The sequence below is a fragment of the Carassius gibelio genome, chromosome B2 (assembly GCF_023724105.1).
Source record: "Carassius gibelio isolate Cgi1373 ecotype wild population from Czech Republic chromosome B2, carGib1.2-hapl.c, whole genome shotgun sequence".
NCBI lineage: Eukaryota > Metazoa > Chordata > Actinopteri > Cypriniformes > Cyprinidae > Carassius > Carassius gibelio.
The window spans coordinates 22,336,259-22,351,230 of record NC_068397.1 but is presented as its reverse complement, the minus strand read 5'-3'; the positions used below and the strand labels follow the sequence as shown (position 1 = coordinate 22,351,230).

At 33.6% G+C, this 14,972-nt stretch overlaps 1 long non-coding RNA gene and 1 gene segment (V, D, J or C); one reads left to right on the top strand and one right to left on the bottom strand.

The window, feature by feature from the left end:
* Positions 1–14,972, top strand: part of LOC127950637 (T cell receptor alpha variable 38-1-like) — a 58,083-nt gene that overhangs the window by 5,245 nt on the left and 37,866 nt on the right.
* Positions 1,523–7,485, bottom strand: LOC127951275 (uncharacterized). Its single transcript, XR_008152635.1, has 3 exons — positions 5,963–7,485; positions 3,937–4,114; positions 1,523–1,994 (listed from the first exon to the last, which is right to left on the bottom strand). It is a non-coding gene; the product is annotated as an uncharacterized LOC127951275 (long non-coding RNA).

Here is a 14,972-nt window from a genome sequence, read left to right as displayed (position 1 = left end):
ATATGGATTTTATGATACGCACCAAAATCTTAACTACATCCGATAGTCTTAAATCCTTACAGAGTGCAGATCAGAAGACAAAGTTGATCAGACAGAGAAATAAGTGACTGCAGTTGAAGGAAAATCAGTGGCATTAAATTGTACATATACAACAACCTCAACTCAACCATACCTCTTCTCGTACATCCAGAGAGCAAATGACATTCCTATGCATTCTGAAGAGAGACAAATAGGTTGGAGCAGATAATAATGCTCAGCTTCAGGAGAGATTTCACTCTAAACTATCATCAATCCAGGATGTGCGTGTGTCTGACTCTGCTGTGTACTGCTGTGCTCTGAGGCTCAGAATGAAAAAACTCAGGTCAAACCACATATACAAATACAGAGACATAAACATGTATGTGACTGTTTCTTTAAGATAAACATATTTATAGTTTAAAAACTGTGTTAAAATCAAAATGAATCTAGCAGTCAATCATGAACTACAATATTGATCATGCAATCATTATTATATTGATTGCATTATTTAATGTAACTTGATGATTTCAGTATAATTTTGTAATAGTGTTTATTTTGTATTTTTTTTAAGGCCATGTTTGTAGTTGAACTGTCTTCCAACATAAACAAAAGGATAACATATTATTTATGCTTAGGCATCAAATGATGGTACGCTGTTGTGTTTATTTGTGTGCGTCAAGCCCAAAATACCATTCAAGACGTGACTGCAATGGAAGAAATGGAAGAAACAGCAGGAACATATTACAATAATCATATTCTCACAAGGTCATATTCCTAAAAAAGGATGATATTTGGTTAAATAATTAAAATCAAATTTGGTTAATTTATTTATTTACTGGTAACCAATCTTAACAGTAGGTAATGTGACTGGATCTGATGTCAAATTCATCATAATGTGGCTCAGAGAGGAGGGACTCAGTGTTCATATGATCTCGTATCTGACAGAGACTGAGGTTGAATCGATTCAGCTTGACTCTTCCCAGAGTGAACAGTTGTACAATGGATCTTTATTCAGTTATTCTATTCTGTACCTCAGCTGGTATGTTATTTGGTTATTACATTTTTTTTGTTGTTGTTGTTGAAAATGAGTTATATTAAAAAATCTCACAAAAATGCACAACTTCTTTTTCAGCTGCTGTCCTTGGAAATGTCATTAAACCAAACAAAACAGATGTTTTTGCTGAGGAGGGTTCAAGGGTTAAATTATCCTGTAGTTTCACTGCATCTGGAGCTTCAGATTATCTCCACTGGTACCGTCAGTATGGAAGATCAAAACCTGAATTTATTGTACTCATCTACAGCAAAGCAAATGATGTTCAGCAGTCTGATGTAGATCCGAGGTTCTCTGTTAACATTCCAAAAAGCGAACGTGTGGATCTGGTGATCTCCTCTGCTGCTGTATCAGACTCTGCTCTGTACTACTGTGCTCTGCAGCCCACAGTGACAGGAAACACATGAACACTGTACAAAAACCTGTTACAATAAGAAATAAAAGAGAGAAACACAAAGATAGTGAAAGATCGCCAATATGCAAATGTAATCAATCTAATGCATAAACAATCAAAACATAAAACAAAAATGTGAATGTAAATTTTTCTGGCAGCATAAAAGATTAATTACATCAAGTCCCTATAGAGCCATTATCACTCACTTTAGAATATCCTGTCAGAATTTTTTTTTTATTTGCAATAAGTAGTACTTGCAGTGAACCAGAAGAGGGCAGTAGTTGTTCAATATTACATTTGATAATATAGTAGTATACATTTTGTTATATTACATTATAATAATCATTATTATATTGATTTTGTGATTTAATGTAATGATTTCAATATCATTTAGTTTTTTTTTTTTTTTTTTTTTTTTTTCAAGGCTGTGTGAAGTCTTTCCAGTGATGGGCGGTCAAGCTGTCCAGCAGTCATTTCTTTCAGTCCAGAAAATCACCAGCTCAGTAATAGACAATATTATTAAAGGTGCATCTAAAAAAAAAAATTAATATAACAGAAAAGGTATTATATTTTACATATACTGCACACAAATGATTTTGTTTTTTGTTTTAATTCTGATGGTTACAACTTACAGCTGAGGAAAATAAAAAAAAATGAAATGAAAAAATTTATATTGCATTTTGAGTTTGATTAGTTTGATTAATTTTGAGTATAAATACTGGGTACCTCTTAAGCTAGTTTAGCACATGCAACCACAATTATGAGAAAGACTACTGACTTTATAGTTGTCTAAAAGACAATAATCAACAACCTCCACAAGATGGGTAAGCCACAAAAGGTCATTGCTAAAAGGTCTGGCTGTTCTCAGAGTGCTGTATTAAAATATATTCACAGAAAGTTGACTGGAAGGAAAACGTGTGGTAAGAAAAAGGGGCACAAGCAACAGGGATGACCACAGCCTTGGGACGATTGTCTGAAAAAGCCCATTCAAGACCTTGAGAGCTTCACAAGGAGTGGACTGAAGTCAGAGTCAGCATATCAAGAGTCACCACACTCAGACGTCTTCAGGAAAAGGGCTACAACTGTCACACTCCTAGAACCAAGCAACTCCTGAACCAGAAAAAAAATGGCAGAAGCATTTTACCTGGGCTAAAGAGAAAAAGAACTGGACTGTTGCTCAGTGGTCCACACTCCTCTCTTCAGATGAAATCAAATTTAGCATTTCATTTGGAAATCAAGGTCTGAAGTCTGGAGGAAGACTGGAGAGGCACAGAATCCATATCAAGTCCAAAGTCAATGTATCCATCTACCAGGAGATTTTGGAGCACTTTATGCTTCCATCTGCTGACAAGCTTTATGGAGATGCTGATTTCATTTTGCAGCAGGACTTGTTTGCTGACCATGATATTACTGTGCTTGTTTGGCCAGCCAACTCGCCTGAACTGAACCTCTCCGAGAATCTATGGGGTATTGTGAAGAGAAAGATAAGTAATATCTGACAAACAATGCAGGGGAGCTGCAGGCCGCTATCAAAGAAACCTTACATTCAATAACTCTGCCACAGTGCCACAGGCTGATCGCCTCCATGCCAAACTGCATCGAAGTAGTAATTCATACAAAAGTATTGAGTGTATTATTAAACCAGCTTTGGAGATTTTTGTTTTTGTTTAGTTTTGTAAATCTTTATTTATTTATTTTTTATTGATCTTTGAGAAAATATTCTGATTGTCTGAGGTAATGATTTTAAAATTTTCATAAGCTGTAAGTCGTACCCATCAGAATAAAAAAAAAAAAAAAAAAACTCTTAAAATATTTATCTTCTGGGTCTTCTCCTCTGGGTCACAATAGACCAGGAAGAGAAGACAATGCTGAATAAAGTTATTTTTTAAAATAAATTTATTTTTACAAATAAATCCTACTCATTCAATTTTCTTAAATAAGGATAGCAAATCAAATTTGGTTTATTTGTTCTGTAATCATACAGATGTGACATCAGGTCATGTGACTGGATCTGATGTCAAATTCATCATAATGTGGCTCAGAGAGGAGGGACTCAGTGTTCATATGATCTCGTATCTGACAGAGACTGAGGTTGAAAGCATTCAGAGGACTCTTCTCAGAGTGAAAACTTGTACAATGAATCTTCATTCAGCTATTCTGTTCTGTGCCTCAGCAGGTGTGTATTTATTTGGTTAATTATATATATATATATATATATATATATATATATATATATATATTGTTGTTGTTAAAAATAAGTACTATTAAAAACATCTCACAAAAATGACAAATGTGCCTCTTCTTTTTCAGCTGCTGTCTTTGGGAATGTTATTAAACCAAACAAAACAGATGTTTTTGCTGAGGAAGGTTCAAATGTTACATTATCCTGTAGTTTCACTGCATCTGGAGGGAATGATTATCTCCACTGGTACCGTCAGAACGGAAGATCAAAACCTGAATTTCTTGTACTCACCTACAGCAATAAAAAAGATGCTCGGCAGTCTGATGTAGATCCTAGGTTCTCTGTTAATATTCCACAAAGTGAACGTGTGGATCTGAAGATCTCCTCTGCTGCTGTATCAGACTCTGCTCTGTACTACTGTGCTCTGGCGCCCACAGTGACAGGAAACACAAGAACACTGTACAAAAACCTGTTACAATGAGAGAAAAATGCAAACATGATCAAAACATGAAAATAAGATTCTAAAGTTAGTCAAAAGGCCAGGTTTTTTTTTACAGTATAAAAATTGCCTGGCATTATGAAACGTGAATTATAGCAAATCCATATAATACTGTCCTCTAATAGACTGGTCACTTTAGAAAAATTCTACTGTGCAGAAAATAAAATACCTCATTTGCATGAAGGTGTATGAGATTTGCAGTTGCCATACTTGCAGTGAACCAGAAGAGGGCAGTAGATATTGACTATTTAACTTGAGAATTCAGCAGTATTAATATTTCTCCACAAGCTCCTCCTTGGATCTTCATTATAATACCAGATTCAAGACTTACTCATTCATTACATTTACAGATTTTTCTTCAACATAGACACAGTCATGCCACACAGGTTGAGGAATATATTTCTCTTCACAATATTCATTATTGGTATGAATTCTCATTTAATACAGCTGTATATTCATATAAGGTGTTTATTTGTTGTATTGTATTGTACATTAAATATTCTTAAATCTTTACAGAGTGCAGATCAGAGGACACAGTTGATCAGCCAGACAAACATGTGACTGAAACTGAAGGAAGATCAGTAACATTACAGTGTAGATTTAAAACAGATTCAGCACAAGAAAATTTATTCTGGTACATCCAGAGAGCGAATGACTTTCCTAAATACATCCTGAGGAGAAACAGATATGGAGGAGACAATGGCACTGAGTTCCAGGAGAGATTTCACTCTAAACATTCATCAGATTCAGTTCCGCTGACAATCAAGAACCTACATGTGTCTGACTCTGCTGTGTACTTCTGTGCTCTGAAGCCCACAGTGAGAAAACTCAAGTCAAACCACATACAAAAACACATAGGCATAAACATGCACATGACTGTTTATTTACAATACACATTTCTGAAATGTAAAGCTATAATAAAATCATAATGGTCAATTGAACTATAATAATAATCATGAAATCAATATTATCCTTTTAAAATGTATTTATTATTTAAAATGTAACTATTATCCATTATAAAATTTATCCTCTGTAGGGTCACAGTAATGTAACAGTATATTGATATTTATTATATTTAATTGCATAAATTCAACTTCATTTTAGTTAAACGAGAGATAAATGTGTTTCACATGATGCTACACTGTTAGGAGATCAGGCCCAAAATGACATTCAGAATGTTTCTGAATCTGATGGAGAAAAAACTTTAAAACAGTAAACTACTTCCTTCATTACTGTCCAATATCATTTTAACTAAAACAGCTAAAACAGTCATAATGTTTTACAATAATTATAACAATAACTTTTTTCAATCATATTCCTAAATAAAGTTCACATATTAATAATACAGTTGTAACAATTGTTCAGGTGATTAGATCTTTCTTCTCTCCTGCACTTTTCAACTGAGTTATAAATAATATGAGGGAGGAGGGACTCAGTGTTCATATGATCTTGTGTCTGACAGAGACTGTGGATGAATCGATTCAGTCTGACTCTTCTCAGAGTGAACACTTGAACAATGGATCTTCATTCAGTTATTCTGCTCTGTGTCTCAGCTGGTATGTGTATTCATTTGCATGCATTTAATTATATTTCTTTATTGTTAACAAGTTTAATCAAACATTTATCTAAAAAGTTTTTTTTTTTTTCATATTTAGCGATTGTCCTTGGAAATGTCATCAAACCAGACCAAACACATGTTGTTCATGAGGAGGATTCAAGCGTTACATTATCCTGCAGTTTTACTGCTTCCGGACGTACAGATTATCTCCACTGGTACCGTCAGTATGGAAGCTCAAAACCTGAATTTATTGTACTCACGTATGACACTGTAAAAGATGCTCGGCAGTCTGATGTAGATCCGAGATTCTCTGTTAATATTCCAAAAAGTGAACGTGTGGATCTGAAGATCTCCTCTGCTGCTGTATCAGACTCTGCTCTGTATTACTGTGCTCTGCAGCCCACAGTGACAGGAAACACATCAGCTCTCTACAAAAACCTGTTACACGAGACAAGAAAGAAACACAGAGACAGAGATGAATTAAATTTGTGTGCAATGTGAAAAGTATTCGTTACATTAAATTACAGATACATAAAATCTGAAGCTGTTCTTAAATACCTGTAATTCAGAAAGCTGTTAATCAATAAATCATCTCAAATGATTCTCATGTGCATTAAATAGTGCAGGTTCATGTATGCCACAGGAGAGCAGTGCTCACATACTTTCACATGTATGGAATTACATTTGCTTCAAAAAACTAACTTTTTCAGAAACTATCAAAAACATGCCATTACAAAAGAAGAAATACACGATGAAAACAAATTTAAAAGGCACTTCGAAATCTGTGGCAATGGATTGCATGATTAGTGAAAACAAATCTTACCTTAACAAAGAATGAAGCCTATTTGAATCGTGTTTTTCTTTTCGTGATGGCATATTTTTGATAGTTTCTGAAAATGTTACGTTCAGTTTTATAAAGTTACGTTCATTTTTATTGAACCAAATGTAATTTCATACACATGGAGTTACTGCTGTTTCAAATCCTATAAAGAGAAAACATCGTACTACAACATTAGCTTTTAACATTGTTATACATTTATATTGTGAAAATTATACTGAAAATGTAAACTTAATCATAAAATAAATAAATGTAACTCTACAAAGAAAAATGACATATTATTCAGATTTTATTACATAATATTTCCATGCTTATAATAAAGGGAAAACATATGCATCAAATATTTTAAGAGACTATAGCCTTAAATTAATTAATTAAAATTATAAATACATTAAAATACTTTAATTAAAGGTATGTGCCATCATCACCACTGTAAAGTTTTGTGCACAGAGAGGAAGCTAAACTGCATCAAAATTATTTAAATATCATGCTTCTTGTGCTTTTGAGGCAAAAGCTAGTGCAAATCTTTTTAAATATAACATACTCTTATTGTCTAATACAATAATATAGTTATCTAACACAGATAAATGACAGTCATCAACAGTAGGAAGTTCAGAGAGCAGGAAGTTCCTGTGTGTGTTTCTGACAGATCTGCAGTGACTTACAGCTCAGAGCACTGAGAGACTCAACAGAGAACTGAACTGATCTGACTGAACATGGACAGATGCTTTATACTGATACTCATTGTGGGAACAGGTACATTATTGATTAATTAATGAAACTCTGTTCATAAATATTTATGATGATTTAAAATCTCAAACCACAAAGGCTATTTACATTACTTTAGTAATTTGTATTTCTGTAAAATGTGGTTATAAATGTGTTTGCAGTTCATATCTACTAATTGTCCACAGGATTGGTGGCTGGAGACAGCATTGATCCAGATAAAGGGACAGAAAAATCTTCTAAAGAAAGAGAAATTGTCAAGCTGAGCTGCACATATAGTTCAAGTAGTCAATATGTTCGGCTTTACTGGTACAGACAGTATCCTAACAGAGGACCACAGTATTTATTATACAAATATCCACCAACAGATTATGAAGACACCTCTGATGATCGGTTTCATTCAGCTACAACACGCACATCCACCGAACTCACTATTACTGATGTACGTCTGTCAGATTCAGCTCTCTATTATTGTGCTCTAAGAGTAGGAGCCCAGTGATACAAAACATGAAACATGTTGTACAAAAACCTGAAGCTCTTTTCACTTTGAAAATATCTAGTGAAAACCACAATCAAAACCACAATCTATCCAGCTCTTAATGTAATAAAATATGTGGTCACACCTGTGTCAGTCTGAATCAGGTCTGTTAAAAATTCCATGAAGCATGAAGTGAAATGTATTCAAATAAGTTCTTTGTGGCTCCTTTTATAGCCTATACAAATACATTCTCAAGATAATCTGTGACCCTGGACCACAAATACAGTCTTAAGTTGCTGGAGTATATTTTTAGCAATAGCCAAAAAAACAAAACAAAACAAAAAACATTATTTGTATAGGTCAAAATGAACAATCATTAGGATATTCAATAAATATCACGTTCCATGAAGATATTTGGTAAATTTCCTATAAATATATCAAAATGTAATTTTTTGATTAGTAATATGGATTAGTAAGAATTCATTTGGACAAATACCAAGGCGATTTTCTAAGTATTTCTATATTTTTTTTTTTTTTGCACCCTCAGATTTCAGGTTTTCAAATACACTGAACAAAACTACAAACACAACACTTTAGAAAAACACACATTTTAGAGTAACAATTTATTGTGGCCAGCCTAAGACACACCTGTGCAATAATCATACTGTCTAATCAGCATCTTGATATCCCACTGTGAGGTGAATGGATTATCTCAGCAAAGGAGAAGTGCTCACTAACACAGATTTAGACAGATTTGTAAACAATATTTGAGATAAATAGGCCTTTTGTGTACATAATGTCTTAGATCTTTAAGCACAGCTCATGAAAAATGGGGGCAAAAACAAAAGAATTGCATTTATAATTTTGTTCAGTGTTCAGTACTTGCATCTCAGCCAAATATTGTCAGATCCTCATAAACCATACGGAAAAAAAATGGAAAGCTTATTTATTCAGCTTTCAGATAATTTATAAATCTCAATTTTGAAAAATGTACACATTAGACTGGTTTTGTGGTCCAGGTTCACATTTCTTAATGCTTGTGATACTTCATTAAAAACAGGGAGATCAGTTAAGTATGATTTGTTGAATGGCGCTGGCAATCTCACTTATTATTATTATTATTATATATTAATAATAGATTTAATAGGTAAATAATCTGATAAAAATCTACTGAATCCACAGTCTACATGTGGAAATCAAAATAAGTGAACATTTAAATACATATGAAATTCAGAAGTGTATTAAGAAAGCCATCGTTATTTACATCAAAAATCCATACAAAAGTTGCCTATAGTTTAATTTCTAAAGCATTATCATGTGTAACACACACAGTGTAGGTATAATGTGCCACAAGATGGCAGAGCTGAACTTATTCAGGTATAATGTGGCTCAGAGGGGAGGAACTCAGTGTTCACAGATCTGACATGATCTAATGTGTTTGACAGAAACTGTGGTTAAAAGGATTTCAATCCGAGTCTTCTCAGAGTGAACACAATCAATGGATCTTCATTCAGTTATTCTGTTCTGTGCCTCAACAGGTGTGTATTCATTTGGTTACTTCTGATTTTTTTATTTTTACGATTTTACTTTAAATCTCTAAAAAGTTTCAAATATACTTTAAAAAATGTTTACTTTTCCAGCTGCTGTCTTTGGAAATGTCATCAAACTGAACAAAACAGATGTTTATGAGGAGGGTTCGAATGTTATATTGTCCTGCAGTCATTCACCTGCAGCTTCAGATGATATCCACTGGTACCGTCAGTATGAACGATCAAAACCTGAATTCCTTGTACTCACCTTCGGTAGTGCAAAAGACGTCAAGGTGTCTAAAATAGATAAAAGACTCTCTGTTAAAGTTGAGAAAAAGAAGAAAATCCATGTGGATCTGAAGATCTCCTCTGCTGCTGTGTCTGACTCTGCTCTGTACTACTGTGCTCTGCAGCCCACAGTGACAGGAAACACATCAGCTCTCTACAAAAACCTGTTACACGAGACAAGAAAAAAAACACAGAGACAGAGATTAATTAAATTTGTGTGCAATGTGAAAAGTATTCGTTACATTAAATTACAGATACATAAAATCTGAAGCTGTTCTTAAATACCTGTAATTCAGAAAGCTGTTAATCAATAAATCATCTCAAATGATTCTCATGTGCATTAAATAGTGCAGGTTCATGTATGCCACAGGAGAGCAGTGCTCACATACATTCACTTGTATGGAATTACATTTGCTTCAAAAAACTAACTTTTTATTACATAATATTTCCATGCTTATAATAAAGGGAAAACATATGCATCAAATATTTTAAGAGACTATAGCCTTAAATTAATTAATTTAAATTATAAATACATTAAAATACTTTAAAGGTATGTGCCATCATCACCACTGTAAAGTTTTGTGCACAGAGAGGAAGCTAAACTGCATCAAAATTATTTAAACATCATGCTTCTTGTGCTTTTGAGGCAAAAGCTAGTGCAAATCTTTTTAAATATAACATACTCTTATTGTCTAATACAATAATATAGTTATCTAACACAGATAAATGACAGTCATCAACAGTAGGAAGTTCAGAGAGCAGGAAGTTCCTGTGTGTGTTTCTGACAGATCTGCAGTGACTTACAGCTCAGAGCACTGAGAGACTCAACAGAGAACTGAACTGATCTGACTGAACATGGACAGATGCTTTATACTGATACTCATTGTGGGAACAGGTACATTATTGATTAATTAATGAAACTCTGTTCATAAATATTTATGAGGATTTAAAATCTCAAACCACAAAGGCTATTTACATTACTTTAGTAATTTGTATTTCTGTAGAACGTGGTTAGAAATGTGTTTGCAGTTCATATGTACTTATTGTTCACAGGTTTGGTGGCTGGAGACAGCATTGATCCAGATAAAGGGACAGAAAAATCTTCTAAAGAAAGAGAAATTGTCAAGCTGAGCTGCACATATAGTTCAAGTAGTCAAAATGTTCGGCTTTACTGGTACAGACAGTATCCTAACAGAGGACCACAGTATTTATTATTCAAATATCCACCAACAGATTATGAAGACACCTCTGATGATCGGTTTCATTCAGCTACAACACGCACATCCACCGAACTCACTATTACTGATGTACGTCTGTCAGATTCAGCTCTCTATTATTGTGCTCTAAGAGTAGGAGCCCAGTGATACAAAACATGAAACATGTTGTACAAAAACCTGAAGCTCTTTTCACTTTGAAAATATCTAGTGAAAACCACAATCAAAACCACAATCTATCCAGCTCTTAATGTAATAAAATATGTGGTCACACCTGTGTCAGTCTGAATCAGGTCTGTTAAAAATTCCAAGAGGCATGAAGTGAAATGTATTCAAATAAGTTCTTTGTGGCTCCTTTTATAGCCTATACAAATACATTCTCAAGATAATCTGTGACCCTGGACCACAAATCCAGTCTTAAGTCGCTGGAGTATATTTTTAGCAATAGCCAAAAAAACAAAACAAAACAAAAAACATTATTTGTATAGGTCAAAATGAACAATCATTAGGATATTCAATAAATATCACGTTCCATGAAGATATTTGGTAAATTTCCTATAAATATATCAAAACGTAATTTTTGATTAGTAATATGGATTAGTAAGAATTCATTTGGACAAATACCAAGGCGATTTTCTAAGTATTTCTATTATTTTTTTTTTTTTTGCACCCTCAGATTTCAGGTTTTCAAATACACTGAACAAAACTACAAACACAACACTTTAGAAAAACACACATTTTAGAGTAACAATTTATTGTGGCCAGCCTAAGACACACCTGTGCAATAATCATACTGTCTAATCAGCATCTTGATATCCCACTGTGAGGTGAATGGATTATCTCAGCAAAGGAGAAGTGCTCACTAACACAGATTTAGACAGATTTGTAAACAATATTTGAGATAAATAGGCCTTTTGTGTACATAATGTCTTAGATCTTTAAGCACAGCTCATGAAAAATGGGGGCAAAAACAAAAGAATTGCATTTATAATTTTGTTCAGTGTTCAGTACTTGCATCTCAGCCAAATATTGTCAGATACTCATAAACCATACGGGAAAAAAATGGAAAGATTATTTATTCAGCTTTCAGATAATTTATAAATCTCAATTTTGAAAAATGTACACATTAGACTGGTTTTGTGGTCCAGGGTCACATTTCTTAATGCTTGTGATACTTCATTAAAAACAGATCAGTTAAGTATGATTTGTTGAATGGCGCTGGCATTCTCACTTATTCAATATTATCACTCTTTGTGGTTCTTCAAATGAAGTGTCTTTCAGCATGAAATTATCGCTCAGTCTTCTGGGTTTATTTCCATGGCTTTTGAGTTTCTTTTTACATTTCAAATCAAGTCCTTAAAAAAGCAAGATACACAGAGAAAAATACTAAGAAAGCAATTATAAACTGTAGTTGTGATTAATATTAATAATAGATTTAATAGGTAAATAATCTGATAAAAAGCTACTGAATCCACAGTCTACATGTGGAAATCAAAATAAGTGAACATTTAAATACATATGAAATTCAGAAGTGTATTAAGAAAGCCATCGTTATTTACATCAAAAATCCATACAAAAGTTGCCTATAGTTTAATTTCTAAAGCATTATCATGTGTAACACACAGTGTAGGTATAATGTGCCACAAGATGGCAGTGTTCTCAGACAATTATTAGGACCTGCAGCAGTGAACAACAGAGCTGAACTTATACAGGTGTAATGTGGCTCAGAGAGGAGGGACTCACAGATCTGACATGATCTAATGTGTTTGACAGAAACTGTGGTTAAAAGGATTTCAATCCGAGTCTTCTCAGAGTGAACACAATCAATGGATCTTCATTCAGTTATTCTCTTCTGTGCCTCAACAGGTGTGTATTCATTTGGTTACTTCTGATTTTTTTTAATTTTTTTTTTACGATTGTACTTTAAATCTCCAAAAAGTTTCAAATATACTTTTAAAAATGTTTACTTTTCCAGCTGCTGTCTTTGGAAATGTCATCAAACTGAACAAAACAGATGTTTATGAGGAGGGTTCGAATGTTATATTGTCCTGCAGTCATTCACCTGCAGCTTCAGATGATATCCACTGGTACCGTCAGTATGAACGATCAAAACCTGAATTCCTTGTACTCACCTTCGGTAGTGCAAAAGACGTCAAGGTGTCTAAAATAGATAAAAGACTCTCTGTTAAAGTTGAGAAAAAGAAGAAAATCCATGTGGATCTGAAGATCTCCTCTGCTGCTGTGTCTGACTCTGCTCTGTACTACTGTGCTCTGCAGCCCACAGTGACAGGAAACACATCAGCTCTCTACAAAAACCTGTTACACTGAGAGACAAGAGAAAAAGTACATAAAATAAATAAAAATTAAATGATCTCAAATAATTCTCATGTGTAATACAGTATAGTACATACTGTACATTCATGTGGAATTCCTGCTTGTTCCAAATTCTTATTACGTTTTATATAAAAATAGCTAGACTATAAACAAAAAATATTCTTCACATTTTCATCAGTCAAAAATGAAAATGATAAATGCAAAGTATTTAAAACATGCTTTTACAAAGCAGGAAGTTTCTGTGTATGTTTTTGACTGATCTGGAAGACTTACAGTTCAGAGCACTGAGAGCCTCAACAGATATTTATTTATTATTATTATCATTATTTTTACTATTATTTGTAAAGTGCAGAAATTATCACTAAAGAAAGGGAAATAGTCAAATTGAGCTGCTCATATAGTACAATTATATGGCTTTTCAGGTACAAACAGAATATGAGAAATATTTACGGTAGTACAAAAAAAGGTGTATTTATTACAAAAATGTGCATGATCATATAGCTATGAACACACCGCTGATCCATGGTTTCAGTCGACTACATGAACATCCACATCCACGCTCACTATAAAAAAGTTCTTTACTATTTCAGCATGACAACAACTATGGACGCAAAAAAATAATTCCAAAAAGAATAACAACATTTTAAAATATATATTTGTTTTCACTCTTGTACAGAAAAAAAAGTTAAAAGTCAGATAGGGAGTTCTAAAATTATGTCAGCTTTTGACTCTGGGTAGAACACTTTATAATTTAATTAAAACTATGCAATTTCAGAAGTTGGCCACTGTGTGGCATAATCTATGATGTTGATGGAAACTACTCATTTAAGTTCCTGTTGTATGTGTGTAATGTCTGCAAATAATTGCGTGCTGGACTGGTAAACTTCAGACTAATATTGCCTGCAGCACATACTGTAAACTATGTTAATCTGGCTGATGAATTTCCTTTTAATGGCTACAGTTCTTGGTAAGTAACTTAACTGTTAAGCACTGAAGCAACATGAGCATGTTTTTAACTAGAATAAACACACTCCAGCAGTGGGTGGAGCTTATAGTTGAGAGTGAGAGGCAGAGTGAAACAGCTACAGTACAGTTATAAAGATTATATTGTTGTCATCACTGTCTCTGTAAAGACATCATGTTTCTTTTCACCTTTCTAATAATCCAGTTTTGCATAGGTAAGAGATATCCATAAATCCATAAATAAAATAAAACCCAATTAGCTTTATACAGTTTATTAATGTGTTTTATTGTTTGATTAATTATGGTTCTTTTCATTTTTTACAGGTAATTCCTTTGGTGACACAATACAACCATGGTTTCTAGAAAAACATGATTCTGAGGGTGAAAATGTGACTCTGTCATGTAACTACAGCCTCACTAGCGGCACTAGTGTTACTATCCAGTGGTATCGCCAGTATCCCGGAGCAAAACCTGAGTTTTTACTTTTTGTCACTGAATATTCCAGCAAATCTGAGCCTGAACTACGACTATTTTCAGAAGCTAAAAAAGAAATCAAACGTGTGGATCTGATCATCTCCTCTGCTGCTTTATCAGACTCTGCTCTGTATTACTGTGCTCTGGTGCCCACAGTGACAGGAAACACAGCAACAATGTACAAAAACCTTCCCTTTTATCTAGTAAAATTAAAACACAAACACACACATACAGAGACAAAGACTAAGAGAGAAACTGTAAAGTATTTATAGGTCTGATAAAATAATCTGATTAAAAAAAATAAACAAGTACTGAATCCAAATCACCAGGTGCAAAAACTGCAAATAAAAATATTAAATCAACTTTACATTTTCTAATAATACTAATATTCTTAATTTTATCAGTTGTGGGCAGTGGCGGTGGCAG